The sequence below is a fragment of the Mesoplodon bidens genome (genome assembly GCF_964165515.1).
Source record: "Mesoplodon bidens genome assembly, chromosome: 12".
Lineage (NCBI taxonomy): Eukaryota > Metazoa > Chordata > Mammalia > Artiodactyla > Ziphiidae > Mesoplodon > Mesoplodon bidens.
The window spans coordinates 75,931,935-75,953,265 of record NC_138168.1 but is presented as its reverse complement, the minus strand read 5'-3'; the positions used below and the strand labels follow the sequence as shown (position 1 = coordinate 75,953,265).

At 39.3% G+C, this 21,331-nt stretch overlaps 1 long non-coding RNA gene across 1 annotated transcript in view; it reads left to right on the top strand.

The window, feature by feature from the left end:
- LOC308626413 overlaps nucleotides 1–21,331 on the top strand; it is a 90,082-nt gene that overhangs the window by 48,985 nt on the left and 19,766 nt on the right. The window contains exons 3-4 of the long non-coding RNA XR_014017243.1: nucleotides 12,062–12,165; nucleotides 14,363–14,419. This is a non-coding gene — a long non-coding RNA (uncharacterized lncRNA). The remainder of the gene's footprint in view (nucleotides 1–12,061; nucleotides 12,166–14,362; nucleotides 14,420–21,331) is intronic.

The window sequence follows — 21,331 nt, the reverse complement described above, 5'->3', positions numbered from 1 at the left end:
TGATCTATCCTGGAGGATGTTCCATGAGCACTTGAGAAAAATGTGTATTCTGTTGTTTTTGGATGGAATGTCCTATAAATATCAATTAAGTCCATCTTGTTTAATGTATCATTTAAAGCTTGTGTTTCCTTATTTATTTTCATTTTGGATGATCTGTCCATTGGTGAAGGTGGGTTGTTAAAGTCCCCTACTATGAGTGTGTTACTGTCGATTTCCCCTTTTATGGCTGTTAGTATTCCCCTTATGTATTGAGGTGCTCCTATGTCGGATGCATAAATATTTACAATTGTTATATCATCTTCTTGAATCGATCCCTTGATCATTATGTAGTGTCCCTCTTTGTCTCTTCTAATAGTCTTTATTTTAAAGTCTATTTTGTCTCATATAAGACTTGCTACTCCAGCTTTCTTTTGATTTCCATTTGCATGGAATATCTTTTTCCATCCCCCTTACTTTCAATCTGTATGTGTCTCTAGGTCTGAAGTGGGTCTCTTGTAGACAGCATATATATGGGTCTTGTTTTTGTATCCATTCAACCAATCTGTGTCTTTTGGTGGGAGCATTTAGTCCATTTACATTTAAGGTAATTATTGATATGTATGTTCCTATTCCCATTTCCTTAATTGCTTTGGGTTCATTATTGTAGGTATATTACTTCTGTTGTGTTTCTTGCCTAGAGAAGTTCCTTTAGCATTTGTTGTAAAGCTGGTTTGGTGGTGCTGAACTCTAACCTTTTGGTTGTCTGTAAAGGTTTTAATTCTCCATCAAATCTGAATGAGATCCTTGCTGGGTAGAGTAATCTTGGTTGCAGGTTTTTCTCCTTCATCACTTTAAATATGTCCTGCCACTCCCTTCTGGCTTGTAGAGTTTCTGCTGAGAGGTCCGCTGTTATCCTGTTGGGGATTCCCTTGTGTGTTATTTGTTGTTTTTTCCTTGCTGCTTTTAATATGTTTTCTTTGTGTTTAATTTTTGACAGTTTGATTAATATGTGTCTTGGCATATTTCTCCTTGGATTTATTCTGTATGGGACTCTCTGTTCCTCCTGGACTTGATTAACTATTTCCTTTCCCATATTAGGGAAGTTTTCAACTATAATCTCTTCAAATATTTTCTCCGTCCCTTTCTTTTTCTCTTCTTCTTCTAGAACCCCTATAATTTGAATGTTGGTGCATTTAATGGTATCCCAGAGGTCTCTGAGACTGTCCTCAGTTCTTTTCATTCTTTTTTCTTTATTTTGCTCTGCAGCAGTTATTTCCACTGTTTTATCTTCCACGTCACTTATCCGTTCTTCTGCCTCAGTTATTCTGCTATTGATCCCATCTAGAGTATTTTTCATTTCATTTATTGTGTTTTTAATCGATGCTTGATTCATCTTTAGTTCTTCTAGATCCTTGTTAACTGTTTCTTGCATTTTGTCTATTCTATTTCCAAGATTATGGATCTTGGAAATAGAATCTTGGATCAGCTTTACTATCATTATTCTGAATTCTTTTTCAGGTAGACTGCCTATTACCTCTTCATTTGTTAGGTCTGGTACGTTTTTATCTTGCTCCTTCACCTGCTGTGTGTTTCTCTGACTTCTCATTTTGCTTATCTTACTGTGTTTGGGGTCTCCTTTTTGCAGGCTGCAGATTCGGAGTTCCCATTGTTTTTGGTGTCTCTCCGCAGTGGCTAAGATTGTTTCTGTAGTTTGTGTAGGCTTCCTGGTGGGGTGGACTAGTGCCTGTGTTCTCATGGTTGAGGCTCGATCTTGTCTTTCTGGTGGACAGGTCCACGTCTGGTGGTGTTTTGGGGTTTCTGTGGCCTTATTATGTTTTTAGGCAGACTCTCTGCTAACATGTAGGGTTGTATTCCTCTCTTGCTAGTTGCTTGGCATAGGTTGACCAGCACTGTAGCTTGATGATCATTGACTGAAGCTGGGTGCTGGAGTTGAGATGGAGATCTCTGGGAGATTTTCACCGCTTGATATTTTGTGGAGCTGGGAGGTCTCTTGTGGACCTGTGTCCTGAAGTTGGCTCTTCCACTTCAGAGGCACAGCACTGACTCCTGGCTGCAGCACCAAGAGCCTTTCATCTACCCAGCTCAGAATAAAAGGGAGAAAAAGTAGATAGAAAGAATTAGAGAAGAAAGAAAGATAGAGAGAAAGAAAGGAAGAAGGAAAGAAAGGATGGAAGGAAGGAAGAAAGAAAGAAAGAAAGGAGGGAGGGAAGGAGGGAGGAAGGATGGAAAGAAAGAAAGAAAGAAAGAAATAGAGGGGGGAGGGAGGAAGGAAAGAAAAAGAAAGAGTGAAAGGAAGAAGGGAGGGAGGGAGGGAGGAAGGAAAGAAAAAGAAAGAGTGAAAAGAAGAAGGGAGGGAGGAAGGAAAGAAAGAAAGAAAGGCAGGAGGGAGGGAGGGAGGGAGGAAGGAAAGAAAGAGAGAGAAAGAAAGGAGTGGCGGAGGGAGGGAGGGAGGAAGGGAAGGTAGGAAAAAAAGAAAGAGAGAAGATAAAGTAAAATAGAATAAAGTCTAAAATATCATAGTGTTATTAAAATAAAAAAGTAATTATTGAAAAAAAACAGACAGATAAAACCCTGGGACATATGGTGGAAGCAAAGCTATACAGAGAAAATCTCACACAGAAGCATACACATACACATTCACAAAAAGAGAACAGGGGGAAAAAATCGAAAATCTTGCTCTCAAAATCCACCTCCTCAATTTGAGATAATTTGTTGTAAAAAGATGAAAAGGGGAAAAGTCTGAAATCTTGGTCTCAAAGTCCAACTCCTTAATTTGGGATAATTCATTGTAAAAAGAGGAAAAGGTGAAAAAATCTTTAATCTTGTCCTCAACGTCCACCTCCTCAATTTGGGATGATTCGCTGTCCCTTCATGCCCTCCACAGACGCAAGGCACATCAAGTGGACTGTGGAGCTTTAATCCGCTGCCTCCGAGGCTGCACAGAGAGATTTCCCTGTCTCTTCTCTGCTCTCACAGCTCCCGGGTCTCAGCCTTGGACCTGGCCCCGCCTCTGCGCGTAGGTCGCCGGAGGGCGTCCGTTCTTCGCTCAGACGGGACGGGTTTAAAGGAGCTGCTGATTCGTGGGCTCTGGCGCACTCAGGCTGAGGGGAGGGAGGGGCACGCAGTGTGGGGCGGGCCTGCTGCAGCAGAGGCCGGCGTGACATTGCACCAGCCCGAGGCACTCCGTGCGCTTTCCCGGGGAAGCCGTCCTTGGGTCTCTGGATGCCGGCAGTGGCGGGCTGCACAGGCTCCCCAGAAGGGGAGGTGGACAGTGACCTGCACTCGCACACAGGCCTTTTGGTGGTGGCAGCAGCAGCCCCAGCGTCCCACGGCCTTCTCTGGGGTCTGCGCCTTTAGCCACGGCTCACGCCCATCTCTGGAGATTCTTTAACGAGCGCTCTTAATGCCCTCTCCTCGCGCACCAGGAAACAAAAGGGAATAAAAAGTCTCTTGCCTCTTCGGCAGCTCCAGACTTTTTCCCTGGACTCCCTCCAGGCTAGCCGTGGTGCACTAACCCCTTCAGGCTCTATTCAACTCCTAAGGATAAAATAGAAGTGCTGTTTCATTCTTATAATTTTCATGGTCATTGGGTTTACAATTAGAGGCTCTTCTGTGGTATAAAGATATATCTAGATGTATGTAGAATATGTACTTAAAATATCTAATAATCCAATGAAGACGTGTAAATTATAATACGCGTAAGAAGCTTCAAGATGGCGGAAGAGTAAGACGCGGAGATCACCTTCCTCTCCACAAATACATCAGAAATACACTTACATGTGGAACAACTCCTACAGAACACCTACTGAACGCTGACAAAAGACCTCAGACCCCCGAAAAGGCAAGAAACTCCCCCACGTACCCGGGTAGGGCAAAAGAAAAAAGAATAAACAGAGACAAAAGACTAGGGCTGGCACCTGCACCAGTGGGAGGGAGCCGTGAAGGAGGAAAGGTTTCCAAACACTAGGAAGCCCCTTCGCAGGCGAGGACTGCGGGTGGCGGAGGTGGGGAGCTTTGGAGTCACTGAGGAGAGCGCAGCAACAGGGGTGCGGAGGGCAAATTGGAGAGATTCCTGCACAGGGGATCAGTGCCAACAGGCACCCACCAGTCCAAGAGGCTTGTCTGCTTGGCCGCCGGGGTGGGCGGGGCTGGGAGCTGAGGCTCGGGCTTAGGAGATCAGATCCCAGGGAGAGGATTGGGATTGGCGGCGTGAACACAGCCTGAAGGGGTTAGTGCATCACGGCTAGCCGGGAGGGAGTCCGGGAAAAGGTCTGGAGCTGCCAAAGAGGCAGGAGACTTTTTCTTGCCTCTTTGTTTACTGGTGCACGAGGAGAGGGGATTAAGAGCGCTGCTTAAAGGAGCTCCAGAGACAGGCGTGAGCCGTGGCTGAAAGCGCGGACCCCAGAGACAGGCATGAGATGCTAAGGCTGCTGCTGCCACCGCCAAGAAGCCTGTGTGTGAGCACAGGTCACTATCCACGCCACCCCTCCCAGGAGCCTGTGCAGCCCGCCACTGCCAGGGTCCCGGGATCCAGGGACAGCTTCCCTGGGAGAGCGCATGGCACGCCTCAGGCTGGTGCAATGTCACGCTGGCCTCTGCCACAGCAGGCTCACCCCTCACTCTGTGCCCCTCCCTCTCTCTGGCCTGAGTGAGCTAGAGTCCCCGAAGCAGCGGCTCCTTTAACCCCGTCCTGTCTGAGCAAAGAACAGATGCCCTCAGGCGACCTACAGACAGAGGCGGGTCCAAATCCAAAACTAAACCCGAGGAGCTGTGCAAACAAAGAAGAGAAACGGAAATCTCTCCCAGCAGCCTCAGGAGCAGCGGATTAAATCTTCCCAATCAACTTGATGTACCCTGCATCTGTGGAATGCCTGAATAGACAACGATCATCCCAAATTGAGGAGATGGACTTATATATATGTGTGTATATATATATATATATATATATATATATATATATATATATATTTTTTTTTTTTTCCCTTTTTCTCTTTGTGTGTGTGTGTATGTGTATGCTGCTGTGTGTGATTTTGTCTGTATAGCTTTGCTTTTACCATTTGTCCTAGGGTTCAGTCTGTACTTTTTTTTTTCTACTTTAAGAATTTGTTTTCTTAATTATTTTTTATTTTAATAACGTTATTTTATTTTACTTTATTTTACCTTCTTTCCTTCCTTCCTCCCTCCCTCTCTCTCTCCCCCTTCTTTCTTTCTTCCTTCCTTCCTTTCTCTCTTCCCTCCCTCCCTTCCTTCCTTCCTTCCTTCCTTGCTTGCTTGCTTTTCTCCCTTTTCTTCTAAGCTGTGTGGATGAAAGGCTCTTGGTGCTCCAGCCAGGCATCCGGGCTGTGCCTCTGAGGTGGGAGAGCCAAGTTCAGGACAATGGTCCACAAGACACCTCCCAGCTCCATGTAATATCAAATGGCAAAAATCTCCCATAGATCCCCATATCAATGTCAAGACCCGGCTTCACTCAATGACCAGCAAGCTATAGTGCTGGACACCCTATGCCAAACAACTAGCAAGACAGGAACACAACCCCATCCATTAGCAGAGAGGCTGCCTATAATCATAATAAGGCCACAGACACCCCAAAATACACCACCAGACATGGACATGCCCACCAAAAAGACAAGATCCAGCCTCATCCAACAGAACACAGGCACCAGTCCCCTCCCCCAGGAAGTCTACACAACCCACTAAACCAACATTAGCCACTGGGGACAGACACCAAAAACAACAGGAACTACGAACCTGCAGGCTGCGAAAAGGAGACCCCAAACCCAGTAAGTTAAGCAAAATGAGAAGACAGAAAAACACACAGCAGATGAAGGAGCAAGGCAAAAACCTACCAGACCTAACAAATAAAGGGGAAATAGGCAGTCTACCTGAAACAGAATGCAAAATAATGAAAGTAAAGATGATCCAAAATCTTGGAAATAGAATAGAGAAAATACAAGAAATGTTTAACAAGGACCTAGAAGAACTAAAGGGCAAACAAACAGTGATGAACAGCACAATAAATGAAATTAAACATTCTCTAGAAGGGATCAATATGGGAATAACTGAGGCAGAAGAACGGATAAGTGACCTGGAAGATAAAATAGTGGAAATAACTACTGCAGAGCAGAATAAAGAAAAAGGAATGAAAAGAACTGAGGACAGTCTCAGACACCTCTGGGACAACATTAAACACACCAACATTCGAATTATAGGGGTCCCAGAAGAAGAAGAGAAAAAGAAAGGGACTGAGAAAATATTTGAAGAGATTATAGTTGAAAACTTCCCTAATATGGGAAAGGAAATAGTCAATCAAGTCCAGGAAGCACAGAGAGTCCCATACAGGATAAATCCAAGGAGAAACATGCCAAGACACATATTAATCAAACTATCAAAAATTAAATACAAATACAAAATATTAAAAGCAGCAAGAGAAAAACAACAAATAACACACAAGGAAATCCCCATAACGTTAAAAGCTGATCTTTCAGTAGAAACTCTGCAAGCCAGAAGGGATTAGCAGGACATATATAAAGTGATGAAGGAGAAAAACCTACAACCAAGATTACTCTACCAAGCAAGGATCTCATTCAGATTTGATGGAGAAATTAAAACCTTTACAGACAAACAAAAGCTCAGAGAATTCAGCACCACCAAACCAGCTCTACAACAAATGCTAAAGGAACTTCTCTAGGCAAGAAACACAAGAGAAGGAAAAGACCTACAATAACAAACTGAAAACAATTAAGAAAATGGCAATAGGAACATACATATCGATAATTACCTTAAATGTAAATGGATTAAATGCTCCAACCAAAAGATATAGACTGGCTGAATGGATACAAAACAAGACCTGTATATATGCTCTCTACAAGAGACCCACTTCAGACCTAGGGACACATACAGACTGAAAGTGAGGGGATGGAAAAAGGTTCCATGCAAATGGAAATCAAAAGAAAGGTGGAGTAGCTATTCTCAGATTAGACAAAATAGACTTTAAAATAAAGACTATTACAAGAGACAAAGAAGGACACTACATAATGATCAAGGGGTCAATCCAAGAATATATAACAATTGTAAATATTCATGCCCCCAACATAGGAGCACCTTGATACATAAGGCAAATGCTAACAGCCACAAACGGGGAAATCAACACTAACACAATCATAGTCGGGGACTTTTAACACCTCACTTTCACCAATGGACAGATCATCCAGAATGAAAATAAATAAGGAAACACAAGCTTTAAATGATACATTAAACAAGATGGACTTAATATTTGTAGGACATTCCATCCAAAAACAACAGAACACACATTCTTCTGAAGTGCTTTTGGAACCTTCTCCAGTAGAGATCATATCTTGGGTCACAAATCAAGCCTTGGTAAATTTAAGAAAATTGATCGTATCAAGTATCCTTTCTGATCACAACTCTATGAGACTAGACATCAATTACAAGAAAAAATCTGCAAAAAATACAAACACATGGAGGCTAAACAATACACTACTTAATAACTAAGAGATCACTGAAGAAATCAAAGAGGAAATCAAACAGTACCTAGAGACAAATGACAATGAAAACAGGATGACCTAAAATCTATGGGATGCAGCAAAAGCAGTTCAAAGAAGGAAGTTTATAGCAATACAATCCTACCTAAAGAAACAAGAAACATCTCAAATAAACAACCTAATTTAACACCTAAAGCAATCATAGAAAGAAGAACAAAAACCCCCAAAGTTAGCGGAAGGAAAGAAATCATAAAGATTAGATCAGAAATAAATGAAAGAGAAATGAAGGTAACGATAGCAAAGATCAATAAAACTAAAAGCTTGTTCTTTGAGAAGATAAACAAAATTGATAAAACATTAGCCAGACTCATCAAGAGAAAAAGGGAGAAGACTGAAATCAGTAGAAATAGAAATGAAAAGGGGGAAGTAACAACTGACACTACAGAAATACAAAGGATCATGAGAGATTACTACAAGCAACTATATGCCAATAAAATGGACAACATGGAAGAAAGGGACACATTCTTAGAAAAGCACAGCCTTCTAAGACTGAACCAAGAAGAAATAGAAAATATAAACAGACCAGTCACAAGCACTGAAATTGAAACTGTGATTAAAAAGCTTCCAACAAAAAAAAGCCCAGGACCAGATGGCTTCACATGCAAATTCTATCAAAAATTTACAGAAGAGCTTACATCTATCCTTCTCAAACTCTTCCAAAATATAACAGAGGGAGGAACACTCCCAAACTCATTCTACAGAGGTCACCATCATCACCCTGATACCAAAACCAGACAAAGATGTCACAAAGAAAGAAAACTACAGGCCAATATCACTGATGAATATAGATGCAAAAATCCTCAAGAAATTACTAGCAAACAGAAGCCAACAGCACATTAAAAGGCTCATACACCATGATCAAGTGGGGTGTATCCCAGGAATGCAAGGATTCTCCATTATATTCAAATCAATCAATGTGATACACCGTATTAACAGACTGAAGGAGAAAAACCATAGGATCATCTCAATAAACGCAGAGAAAGCTTTTGACAAAATTCAACACCCATTTATGATAAAAACCCTGCAGAAAGTAGACATAGAGGGAACTTTCCTCAACATAATAAAGGCTGTATATGACAAACCCACAGCCAACATCATCCTCAATGGTGAAAAACTGAAACCATTTCCACTGAGATCAGAAACAAGAGAAGGTTGCCCACTCTCACCACTATTATTCAACATAGTTTTGGAAGTTTTAGCCACAGCAAACAGAGAAGAAAAAGAAATAAAAGGAATCCCAATCGGAAAAAAGAAGTAAATCTGTCACTGTTTGCAGATGACATGATACTATACATAGAGAATCCTAAAGATGCTGCCAGAAAACTACTAGAGCTAATCAATGAATTTGGTAAAGTAGCAGGATACAAAATTAATGCACAGAAGTCTCTGGCGTTCCTGTACACTAATGATGAAAAATCTGAAAGTGAAATCAAGAAAACACTCCCATTTCCCACTGCAACAAAAAGAATAAAATATCTAGGAATAAACCTACCTATGGAGACAAAAGATCTGTATGCACAAAATTATAAGACACTGATGAAAGAAATTAAAGATGATACAAATAGATGGAGAGATATACCATGCTCCTGGATTGGAAGAATCAACATTGTGAAAATGACTCTACTACCCAAAGCAATCTACAGATTCAATATAATCGTTATCGTACTACCACTGGCATTTTTCACAGAACTAGAACAAAAAATTTCACAATTTGTATAGAAACACAAAGGACCCCGAATAGCCAAAGCAATCTTGATAAAGAAAAACGGAGCTGGAGGAATCAGGCTCCCTGAGTTCAGACTATACTACAAAGCTACACTAATCAAGACAGTATGCTACTGGCACAAAAACAGAAATATAGATCAATGGGACAGGATACAAAGCCCAGAGATAAACCCACGCACATATGTTCACCTTATCTTTGATAAAGGAGGCAAGAATATACAATGGAGAAAAGACAGCCTCTTCAATAAGTAGTGCTGGGAAAACTGGACAGATACATGTAAAAGTATGAAATTAGAACACTCCCTAACACTATACACCAAAATAAACTCAATATGGATTAAAGACCTAAATGTAAGGCCAGACACTATCAAACTCTTAGAGGAAAACATAGGCAGAACACTCTATGACATAAATCACAGCAAGATCCTTTTTGACCCACCTGCTACAGTAATGGAAATAAAAACAAAAATAAACAAATGGGACCTAATGAAACTTAAAAGTTTTTGCACAGCAAAGGAAACCATAGACAAGACGAAAAGACAACCCTCAGAATGGGAGAAAATATTTGCAAATGAAGCAAGTGACAAAGGCTTAATCTCCAAAATTTACAAGTATCTCATGCAGCTCAATATCAAAAAACAAACAACCCAATCCAAAAATGGGCAGAAGACCTCAATAGACATTTCTCGAAAGAAGATATACAGATTGCCAAGAAACACATGAAAGAATGCTCAACATCATTAATCATTAGAGAAATGCAAATCAAAACTACAATGAGATATCATCTCACAATAATCAGAATCACCATCATCAAAAATCTACAGACAATAAATGCTGGAGAGGGTGTGGAGAAAAGGGAACCCTCTTGCACTGTTGGTGGGAATGTAAATTGATACAGCCACTATGGAGAACAGTATGGAGGTGCCTTAAAAACTAAGAATAGAACTACCATACGACCTAGCAATCCCACTACTGGGCATATACCCTGAGAAAACCATAATTCGAAAAGAGTCATGTACCACAATGTTCACTGCAGCTGTATTTACAAGAGCCAGGACATGGAAGCAATCTAAGTGTCCATCAACAGATGAATAGATACAGAAGATGTGGCACATATATACAGTGGAATATTACTCAGCCATAAAAAGAAACGAAATTGAGTTATTTGGAGTGAGGTGGATGGACCTAGAGTTTGTCATACAGAGTGAAGTAAGAAAGAGAAAAACAAATACCGTATGCTAATATATATATATGGAATCTAAAAAAAAAAAAAAAAAAAGGTCATGAAGAGCCTAGGGACAAGATGGGAATAAATACACAGACCTACTAGAGAATGGACTTGAGGATATGAGGAGGAGGAAGGGTAAGCTGTGACAAAGTGAGAGAGTGGCATGGACATGTATACACTACCAAAGTAAAATAGATAGCTAGTGGGAAGCAGCCGCATAGCACAGGGAGATCAGCTTGGTGCTTTGTGACCACCTAGAGGGGTGGGATAGGGAGTGTGGGAGGGAGGGAGACGCAAGAGGGAAGAGATATGGGAACATATGTATATGCATAACTGATTGACTTTGTTATAAAGCAGAAACTAACACACCGTTGTAAAGCAATTATACTCCAAAAAGATGTGAAGAAAAAAACAAACCCTTAAGAATGTGTCTGTTGATGAGTTTTGTAAATAAAGTGCTCAATCATATGAAACAAAATACCGAGGTAGAGAAAAACTTCTTTCCCACCCTACCCACAAAGATAAGAGATAAGTCACTAGTTTCCACTGTATTTTACAGTATCACAATATGCGCAAAAACTATTAGTGCTCATACACAATTCTTTCTTAGCTAAATCTTGTGTGCTTGTTCACATGGGCTGACCCTCATAACTGACTACTAAAATGAAAACGTATATCATTACGTTTTACACAAATATGTCTTGTGAAGTGGTAAGCTTCTCTATTTTTTCCTCTATTTTTTTCTTTCTCTATTTTTTTTTCTAAATGCACAAACTGAGTGCATTTAGTGCAATGCACCTGTGCTAGAATGTAATGTGAGCCTTATATAATTAAAAAAAATTAACTAGCTTAATTAAAATAAGTTTAAAAAAGTGAGATTAATTTTAATAATGTATTTTATTCAACCCACCATATCTCATTCAACATGTAATAAATGAAAAAAAGATCACTGAGATCTTTCACATTCTTTTTTCATACCAAGTCTTTGAAATGTAATGTGTACTTTATTGTCAACTTGGGTTAGCCACGTTTCATGTGCTCAGTGACCTCATGTGGCTAATGGCTACTATACCACACAGTGCAGGTATAGGGTGTGTAGAAAGAAAGACAGCAAGAAAGAAAGGGAAGAAGGAAAGAAGGAGGAAGAATTTGGGTATGATTTCCTCAAAGTAGTAACAATATTTTTTCAGAGGTGAAAAGTAAGCATTAATTGTAATTAGAGGCTCAAGGCAAGAAAGGAAGTGTGTATTCCTACCAGTGTCTTGAGTGTCTTCCATAGAATCTGAAGTGCTTAAGGACAGGAACTTTTCTTATTCATATCATTATCATTATCAACAACTTTTTAAAATGTTGGCCCTCAGGTAGAATTTCATCATTTCACCAAACTTTAGAAGATCATAGCTAAGTCCTCAAACTATAAAACTTGGTTAAATCCTTCATAATGAAAATTTTTATTGAAAGAAATTGTTTAAAAAATATATGCAACTGCATCTCTAGTGTATGTATTATTTTTACAATTTCTCTGTCTTTTTCTCTTTCTTTTCAGCTAATGTATCACTTAAAGTCTGAAAAGGATTGAGTTCCCCAAGGAGAAGTCAAATTCATAGTGTCTCAAGGAATCAAATGGCTTGAGTTTCAAGGACAAGTAACGTATGTATTTCACATTTAAAGGGAAACTTGAAATGACTTCACCTGCTTTCTGTAACTCTAACTAACCAGATATTACTTTAATATAAAAACAATTTTACTTAGTACGACCCTAAGACATCTTTAAAAGTAAGAGTTATATTTTTCTTTCTGATTTAAAAAAAAATTCTTCATGATAAAACATCTACTGAAGACTCTAAAGGGGAAAGTAATAATCACCTACAACTCCACTGCTCAGAGATACTTTAAATATTTTATTTTTAAAGTATTTATGTATTTTTCTGAAGTCATTTTTACAACTATAAATATATATGACTTTTATATAAATTATTATATCACATATATATCTTTATGACCCATTTATCATATCATAAGCATTTTATGTTCACAAATGTTCTTTGAAAATAAGATCTTATTGACTGCATAAGATCCCTAAGAAGTTTCATAGTTGTAATGAAGTGAAAATATGATATTCACACCATCCTACTTTAAATGGAAGAAAGTGGGACTTCCATGGTGGTCCGGTGGTTAAGACTCTGTGCTCCCAGTGCAGGGGGCACAGGTTTGATCCCCTGGTCAGGGAACTAAGATCCCGCATGCCTCACAGTGTGGTCAAAGATTTAAAGAAAAAAAAAAAAGAAATTGAAGAAAGCATTGACACTTACTGGTAGAAAGTCAGCCTCCACAGCTCTCCCCTCCTTCTATATATACCCAGGGGCTTAGTTATTGCTGGTGCAAAAGTTTCAGTGGCATTGCTAAGATGTTGCAAGTAAGACAGGAAAATAGATTTTGTGTTGCACTCCTGAAAAGAAAGAGAAGATAGGAAGATGGAATGAGGTCAGTAAGATGGCAGAATGTAATGTGAAGTGTATTTCTATCTCGTCATTCATTCTCCCAGCAGTCATCCTGATGATTAAGATCATTGGTAGATTTCTACTCAACTCAGAAATGTTCAGGGTGAGTTTCAATTTTATGAAAATTGATGATAATGCTTGATTCTGAGGTTTCCAGATTAGGTTGACATGGGGTGAAATAAACAGCATGAGTAGATGCAGGGGCTAGGGACAAAGAGTCATAGAAGATAAACTCTTACAAATTCAAAGATATGCTAAGAAGGGTTTTAAGCCACTGCTGGCCATGTAGTAGGTGGGATTGTTGTCTTTGGTCCCAGGAATTTCTCTTTGGAATGGACATGTTTATCTTTTTTTATTTTTTTACCATTTAAAAATATTTACTTCAAGCTTTATTTCTTTTTTATTTTCAAAGTTGACATTTTACTTTAGTTACAATTTTATTCTTTCTTCTTAATATTCTGCCATAATAATTTCTCATGTCATTGAAATACTCTATCCAAGATTAAACATCTTAAATATTCCATCTTATTAGTACTTCATAATTTACTTAATATTTTTCTATTTTGCACAAGATTATTTCCAGTTTTTTTCCAACATAAATTACTCTTATGCCTTATTCAAAGTTCACACTATTCCTTTATTATATACTCCTAGAAGTAAAATTACCATGTCAAAGTATCTAAACATTCTTTTTTTTTGAGTTCTTACCATCACATTTATTTTTTTTTTAAACTTATCTATTGGAGTATAATTGCTTTACAATGGTGTGTTAGTTTCTGCTTTATAACAAAGTGAATCAGCTATACATATACATATATCCCCATATCTCTTCCCTCTTGCGTCTCCCTCCCACCCTCCCTATCCCACCCCTCTAGGTGGTCACAAAGCACTGAGCTGATCTCCCTGTGCTATGTGGCTGCTTCCCACTAGCTATCTATTTTACATTTGGTAGTATATATAGGTCCATGCCAGTCTCTCACTTCGTCCCAGCTTAAAACACTTTTTTTTTTTTTTTTTTTTTTTTTTTGCGGCATGCGGGCCTCTCACTGATGTGGCCTCTCCCACTGCGGAGCACAGGCTCCGGATGCGCAGGCTCAGCGGCCATGGCTCACGGGCCCAGCCGGCCCGTGGCACGTGGGATCTTCCCAGACCGGGGCACGAGCCCCCGTCCCCTGAATCAGCAGGCGGACCCCCAACCACTGCGCCACCAGGGAAACCCCTAAAACACTTAAAAAAAAACTTTTTAATTTATATTAGAGTATAGCCAATTAACAACGTTGTGATAGTTTCAGGTGCACAACAAAGCGACTCAACTACACATATATATGTATCCATTCTCCCCCCAGACTCCTCTTCCATCCAGGCTGCCACATAACATTGAACAGAGTTCCCTGTGCTATACGGTAAGTCCTTGTTGGTTATCCTTTTAAAATATAGCAGTGTGTGCGTGTCCATCCCAAGTTCCCTAACTATCCTTTCCCTCCACCCTTCTGCCCCTGTAACCATAAATTCATTCTCTAAGTCTGTGAGTCTGTTTCTGTTTTTTAAATACATTCATTTGTATCATTTCTTTTTAGATCCCACATATAAGTGTTATCATACGGTATTTCTCCTTCTCTGTCTGACTTCACTCAGTATGACAATCTCTAGGTCCATCCATGTTGCTGCAAATGGCATTATTTCATTCTTTTTATGGCTGAGTAATATTCCATTATGTATATAATCATTCTTAAAACTCTTCAAGTACGTTGGAATAGACATATTTATCTTTGATTTTCCTCCTCTACTTTCTCATTCTCTCTCACTCCCTCCTTGTATTACTGTCTCTCAGACCCACCATCTTTGACCTTTTTATCTTAGTTGTTTTTTGTACTCTTTTCTTCTTGCACTGGCATATTCAAAGCTTGGAAAAGTCTTCCTCTGGGTGGTTTCTGTCCATACCTGTCCGGACAAAGTCTTCTAACTTCTCCAGGTTCTGACTGTAACATGATAACCTTGTTTTCTTCCTGGCCTCATGACATACAGCACATCCACTTAAACAAATTAAAAACAGACAAGCAGTGTTTCTAGACCTTGTGTCTATATTTTCATTTTAATACAGATTTGTCATTTGTGTCTACCACATCCCCTAAATATACAATGATGTTCAAGTTGAAAATTCTTCTTGGTTTATAATACTTTGTAAGGAGATGGGAAGAAAGTTAAAGAATTTGCAGTGTCATTGGATGAACCAGACCCACAATCAGTATAGATTCTTAGCCTCAATTTTACATTTTGCATAGAGAAAAGAAATTTAAGGGTTTATGTTTCAGTGCTTATGTTGAAGAGTTTGAGATTAATTAGAAAGTGTCTCATATAAAAACTATTAGAATATAAAATAACTCACTTTGAAAAATGGTTGCATGTTTAATTTATTCTTCCTTCATGATTGCTCCCCCTGCAAATCATGTTGTAAGAAGCAGCTCTATACAGGGTGGTCTGGGGTAAGAGCCTATTGTGCAGGGCTCAGGTTACTTCATATCCTTTTCAAAAAGCTGCAGTCTGTCTCATTAGAATGCTTTCTAACCACTGTGAACAGTGACTTTCTCTATGTAACCTTTTAAGGAGACTTACAGTTACTTGGAAATTTGCTGTAAGGGAATTGCTGGTGTGAATTACCTGTATAGAAAACACTTTGGCTTCTAGAGAAAAAAAAGGAAAAGCATAGCAAAGAAGAAAACTTACCACAGTCCATATTCTGATCTAGCTATTTTCTCTGGCTGTTTCTATTTTACCAGATCATGTAAAACAAATATTTACTGAGTGGTTACTATGATCAGACACTGTGCTGGAAGTGGGAAATAAATAAGACAAGTAGTCTCCTTATGATAAAATCACAGGATTCATATTTATATTTGCCTGGTGTCTGAGTGCGACCAGCTCAGCATTTAATTTTTTAAAACTGCATTTTCATTGCTCTACATGCCAGCTACCAGTAATCAAATGACTCGTAACAAGATGTGACTTGGTGGAGTATTTATACATTTTCTTGGCCAGCCTGCAAAGAACATATGAAAGAAAAGAAATCTTCTTTTAGAAAACTCATCCACTCTATACTACCTGAATGAACTGATCTTTGATATTTAGACCAAAAAAAAAAGTTTTTAACCCTTTTTAATTTTGTGAAAATATGGTACAATAAGTAGTACTGAGAATATAAGCATCACAGTAAAAAAACTAACAATGTAGAATAAAGGGTATAATACCAGTGGTTTTCTGCTAATAAATGTAAGGGTTACTGTATGAGATAAAAGGAAATAATGATTAGATGTAAGGCTTAGGTGGTTATGCTATGCTGCAGGAACAAAGACACTTGGGTAAGAATCTTATTCTCTTGTGAGTGACTTCAGTGCTGTGAAAGCCTGGGGTATGGACTAAGCTCTGTGCACAGAAGAAAATGGAGTCCACTTCCTCATATCCACTTTGAGCCCAAATTATGCAATTAGGCTCCCCACACTGATGATGTTAGTCTGTTAGTCATAGTCAGTTGGTCTTTTGGTTATGTCATGCCTTATTTCTAAATAGTTCTAAGGAATAATTGATCAAATTATCCAGAGAGAAGAGTTTGAACTTCAATTTTTGATTTGCACCTTTATGCCAAATAACCAAAAATACAATCTAGCACCTATTGGGTTAAATTGACTTATAGATGTAATCTAAATATCACATAGTAGAAGAGGACTTCTACCTCTTTAGACTTCTCAGACAAGCACTTAAGATTCAGAAAGTCTTCCCTACTCCAAAGGTCTTTGAAAGTATGCAGAGAAAACAGGTAATTCTAGCAAAAAGCAGTCTCATGTGTTCTTTTTCACACAGGCTTTGTGTTTATCTTCTTATTTTAGTAACTTCTTTAAATACGACACACTATTTTTATACTGCATATTATACTTTGTCAACCTACTTTCTTTTTTAAACATCTTTATTGGAGTATAATTGCTTTACAATGGTTGTCAACTTACTTTTACAAATCATCTAATATGCTCCTCAGGACAACCTCATGAGGTCAATATTTTCCCAAATTTGCACAGCAAGTAGTTTATTAATAGAGTGAGGATTGGAGCTCATGTACCTTGGCTTTAAGTTTGAGGTTCCTGAAATAGTGTTATACAGCCTAGTCCTTTAGTCTGTTTTAATTCCATACATTTCTCCTAGAAAAACAAGGTAAATAAAGGAAGAACTGTTAAGCTTTGTGGAATGTACCATTAAAACACAATTGTACATAAGATTTTCTTTCCCAACCTAACAAACCAAACTCTATAAGTCCCTTAAAATAGGACAAAATATCAGAATCAAGGTGTAAAAGTATCTGAAGAAAGATTCTAATGGACCATAGAGAAACCCTGGTTCAAAAAACTATACAAAATTTCTCTCAGGAGTGTCTGAGGTCCCATCTTTTACATGCACCTGATATCTCTCCTGTTACACTGTAATTAACCTGGGACAATTCTTGTCCTTTTTTTCTGTACCTCACAGTTCTTTGCATATGGTAGGTTCCCAAGATGATGGTAATACAACCATCAAAATCAGACATTAACAATGATACATCACCTCCCTCTAATCTTCAGACCCCATTCAAAGTTTTGCCAAGTGTCCTAATAGTGTCCTTTATAGTAAAAATGAAGGATATAGAAGGACACTCATGATCTGACATCTGTCAATTTCATTTAACTACCTCTTTCTCAATTTCTATTCTGTGTGAAAACTAAACACTCTCCACAAAATAAACTGCAGCTTCTAACCAGGTGTTAGTCTTAATAAAGAGGGTGTCTACCATATGTTTAACCAGGCACACCCTTAAAAACCAGCCCTGTTTATGTTTGCAATGAACAAACATTGAGTCACCACGCATTAAAACGAATTTCGGTGATATAGGTCAAACAATCTTCAGGATGTTCTTTTAACAGGAAGCTTTAATTTTGAGGCTCTGAGTCTACTCATTACAGTATCACAGTGCTGACTAGAAAAAAAAAATTCTTCAGTGTCAAGAATAGATTGCTCCAGTAGGCTGCCAGGCATCTGTGCACTGTTTCTCCAGGGCAGCCACTGCCTGGCTAAGGCAAGAGAGGAGTGATGGCAGGAGGGCCCCGGGGTATGTCCTTCATCTTGCCCTTCCCTCTGCTCTATCATGCGTGGCCTTGTCACTAGAGAATACTGAATGGTATCAAGATGCCTGCCTGTGTAGAAAATGAGAGGCTGTATATAGGCTGCCCCAGAGTGAAGGAAGTTGATTAAGGCATAAGAGAGTGCTACTCCAGGGTCAGAGGGGCCATGCGTGGCAGCAAAGTGAAATTTGGATGGAATATGTGCAGGGTGACAGTTATGTAAATTTCTCTGCCTCAGAGGATTGGAGATGACAGAAGAGAGGACAACTTAACTTTCCATTTTAATTCTCAGATACTAACACTCGCCTCTGGTCAGACAAATTTAAAGCTCAAATTCAAAATTATTCAACCAAATTTCTTTTTCAGCTATCTTGCTGAGAGGGAAGAGACTTTGATGGAAACATTGGGTTATATGCACAACTGATTTCACATTTTTTTTGACCACGAGTATTATGTCAGGAACTGTTGTCGATGATGGGCATCCAGGGATGAAAAACAGTCCTTGTGCTCAAGAGTTCACAGAATTTGTCATATGCCACAGAGGCAGACAGAATAGCAACAGAGGAGTGTGCAAGTGTCAGGAGAGGCCTGGAGATGGGCTTTATAAACAGTTGGATTTTTCATTTTTGTATTTCAGAATAATTTTTCTTTTTGTTCTATTAGCTTTATTAATTTATCAAACCTAAAGAGTCCATTCACACTTATTTTTCCTCTTAGAACCTAGTGTTTTCAGAATTTGGATTGGGGCATACTATATAAATTCTTGAAAGGATAGCACTTTCTCTCCAATATACGCCCAGTCTTACCTGTGTAGTGAAAAGGATCACTGGGCAGTCATTCCCCAGAGAGTGGTGAAGAGATACCTGGGTGAACTGGGAATGGGACCAATGACAGGCTTTGCACCCCTCTGGCAAACTGCAATTAAGCCTCTTCCCTCAGGCCACTGGATGTGTGGCACAGGTGTGCTGCCAGTGTTGGGAGGGATGGCTGGTAATAGAAGAAGTGGAATCTCAGGCAAGGGAAGGTGGGGAACTGGTGGAGAGGGGGTGGTTTCCTGGAGGAAAATCAGGGGTCATTGTACTGTTAGCAGAAGAAGGAATGGAGAGTGAGCTCTAGGGTTAGACTCGCTTTGGGTTCAAATCCTGCCCTTCCGTTGCTAACTGCCCCCTGGGGTGAATTATCTAATCTCTTTGAACCTAATTTTCCTTATGGGCAAGATACGGTAGTTAGAACATTAAATATGTAAGACCTTTAGTTTAGTGTCTGTTAGATGAGGAGGAGGAAGATGAGATGATGAAGATGATGATGAAGATGATGAGGAGGATAATGACAATGTGGTCGTAAGCATTATGTGAGGGATTCATAAGGCGGATGAGGTCGACATGGCCCTTGATCCCCCCAAGTGTACAGATGAGGAGAGAGGTCATTACGAGGCAATAAAAGACATGCCGTTGGAAGGGAAGAAAAGAGTGTTGTGAGAGCTCGAAGGAAGTGTCTCAAACCCACACTTGGGAGATCAGGGAAGAATCCTTTGAGGAAGAAATATCTAAACAGAACCTTTAATTTGAGATAAATAAGTTCCATGCAAGTAAAGGAGAAGGGCTAGGGTGGAATAACAGAAGAGTATATGAAAGGCACAGAGGAGCCAGGAGCACAGTGAACTCAAGACATTCTGAGGTAGAGACATTCTGGAAAGCTAAAGCTGTTGTAGGCAAGTGTAAGATGCAGAGCAACCAGGAATGAGTCTGCAGTATGTGGGACCGAGGACTACTGTTCAAGGTACTAGAAGGCCTGGGGAGCCTCTGTGAAGTTTTAAGCAAATGAGAAATGACAAAATTTGCATTTCTGAAATCTTCCCATGATGGCAGTGAACTGCTTGCTAAAAGGGGAGAGAGTGGGAGTAGAAGGCTAGTTGGAGTGTTGCAGTAATCCAAGGGAGAGATGGTGGTGGCTTAAACTAAGAAATGATGTTCTCTATGGAAAAAGCATACAAATATGAGAACTATTTAGAAGGTAGAATGAATAACATTTCAGGGTAGATTGTACATGTGGAGAAAAGAAGAGAGTTTGGAGTGAGACACAAGATTCTGGTTTTGACAATGGAGTGCATAGCTTTATCCATTAAAATGCGTTTGGCTGCACATAGTAGGAAACTTGGGTCAGTGATTTAAACCAGTGGTTCTCAAAGTACTTTCCTTTGACAAGCCGTACTAGCATCACCTGGGAACTTGTTAGAGATGCAGATTCTTGAGTCCCACTATAGACCTACTTAATCAAAATCTCTAGAGGTGGAATTTTTTAAAATTAATTTTTATTGGAGTCTAATTGCTTTACAATGTTGTGTTGTGTTAGTTTCAGCAAAGTGAATCAACTATGCATATGTGTATATCCCCTCTTTTTTGGATTTCCTTCCCATTTAGGTCACCACAGAGCACTGAGTAGAGTTCTCTGTGCATACAGTAGGTTCTCATTAGTTATCTATTTTATACATAGTAGTGTATACATGTCAATCCCATCTCCCAATTCATCCCACCCACTCCCTTCCCCCCTTAGTATCCATATGTGTGTTCTCTACATCTGTGTCTGTATTTCTGCTTTGCAAATAAGTTCATCTGTACCATTTTTCTAGATTCCACATATAAGCGATATTATACAATATTTGTTTCTCTCTTTCTGACTTCCTTTACTCTGTATGATTGTCTCTATGTCCATGCACGTCTCTGCAAATGGCACAATTTTGTTCCTTTTTATGACTGAGTAATATTCCATTGTGTATATGTACCACATATTCTTTATCTATTTCTGGAGGTGGAATTGAGCAATATTTATTTTAGAAGTCTTTGCAGGCTAAGTCTGAGAACCACTGATTTGAACCATCATTCAAGAGAAGAGCAGCCTGAGGAATGGGACTCTAGTTCTGCTTCTTTACCATTCTTTTGATTCTATCTTCTATTGTATCATGTTTGTTGTCAGGCAAATTCTTGCTGGAAACACAAGATGACTGAGACAGTTTCAGGTACCAATCCAAGGCCAACAATATTCAAGGGCAGCAAAGGGGGAAGTTTCTTCCTGTGTCTTTTATTAAGAGTGAGAAACCTTCCCCAGAAACACCTCAGGAGACATCAGCTCATGTGTCACTGACCAGAATTTTATCACATGCTCATGCAAACCCAC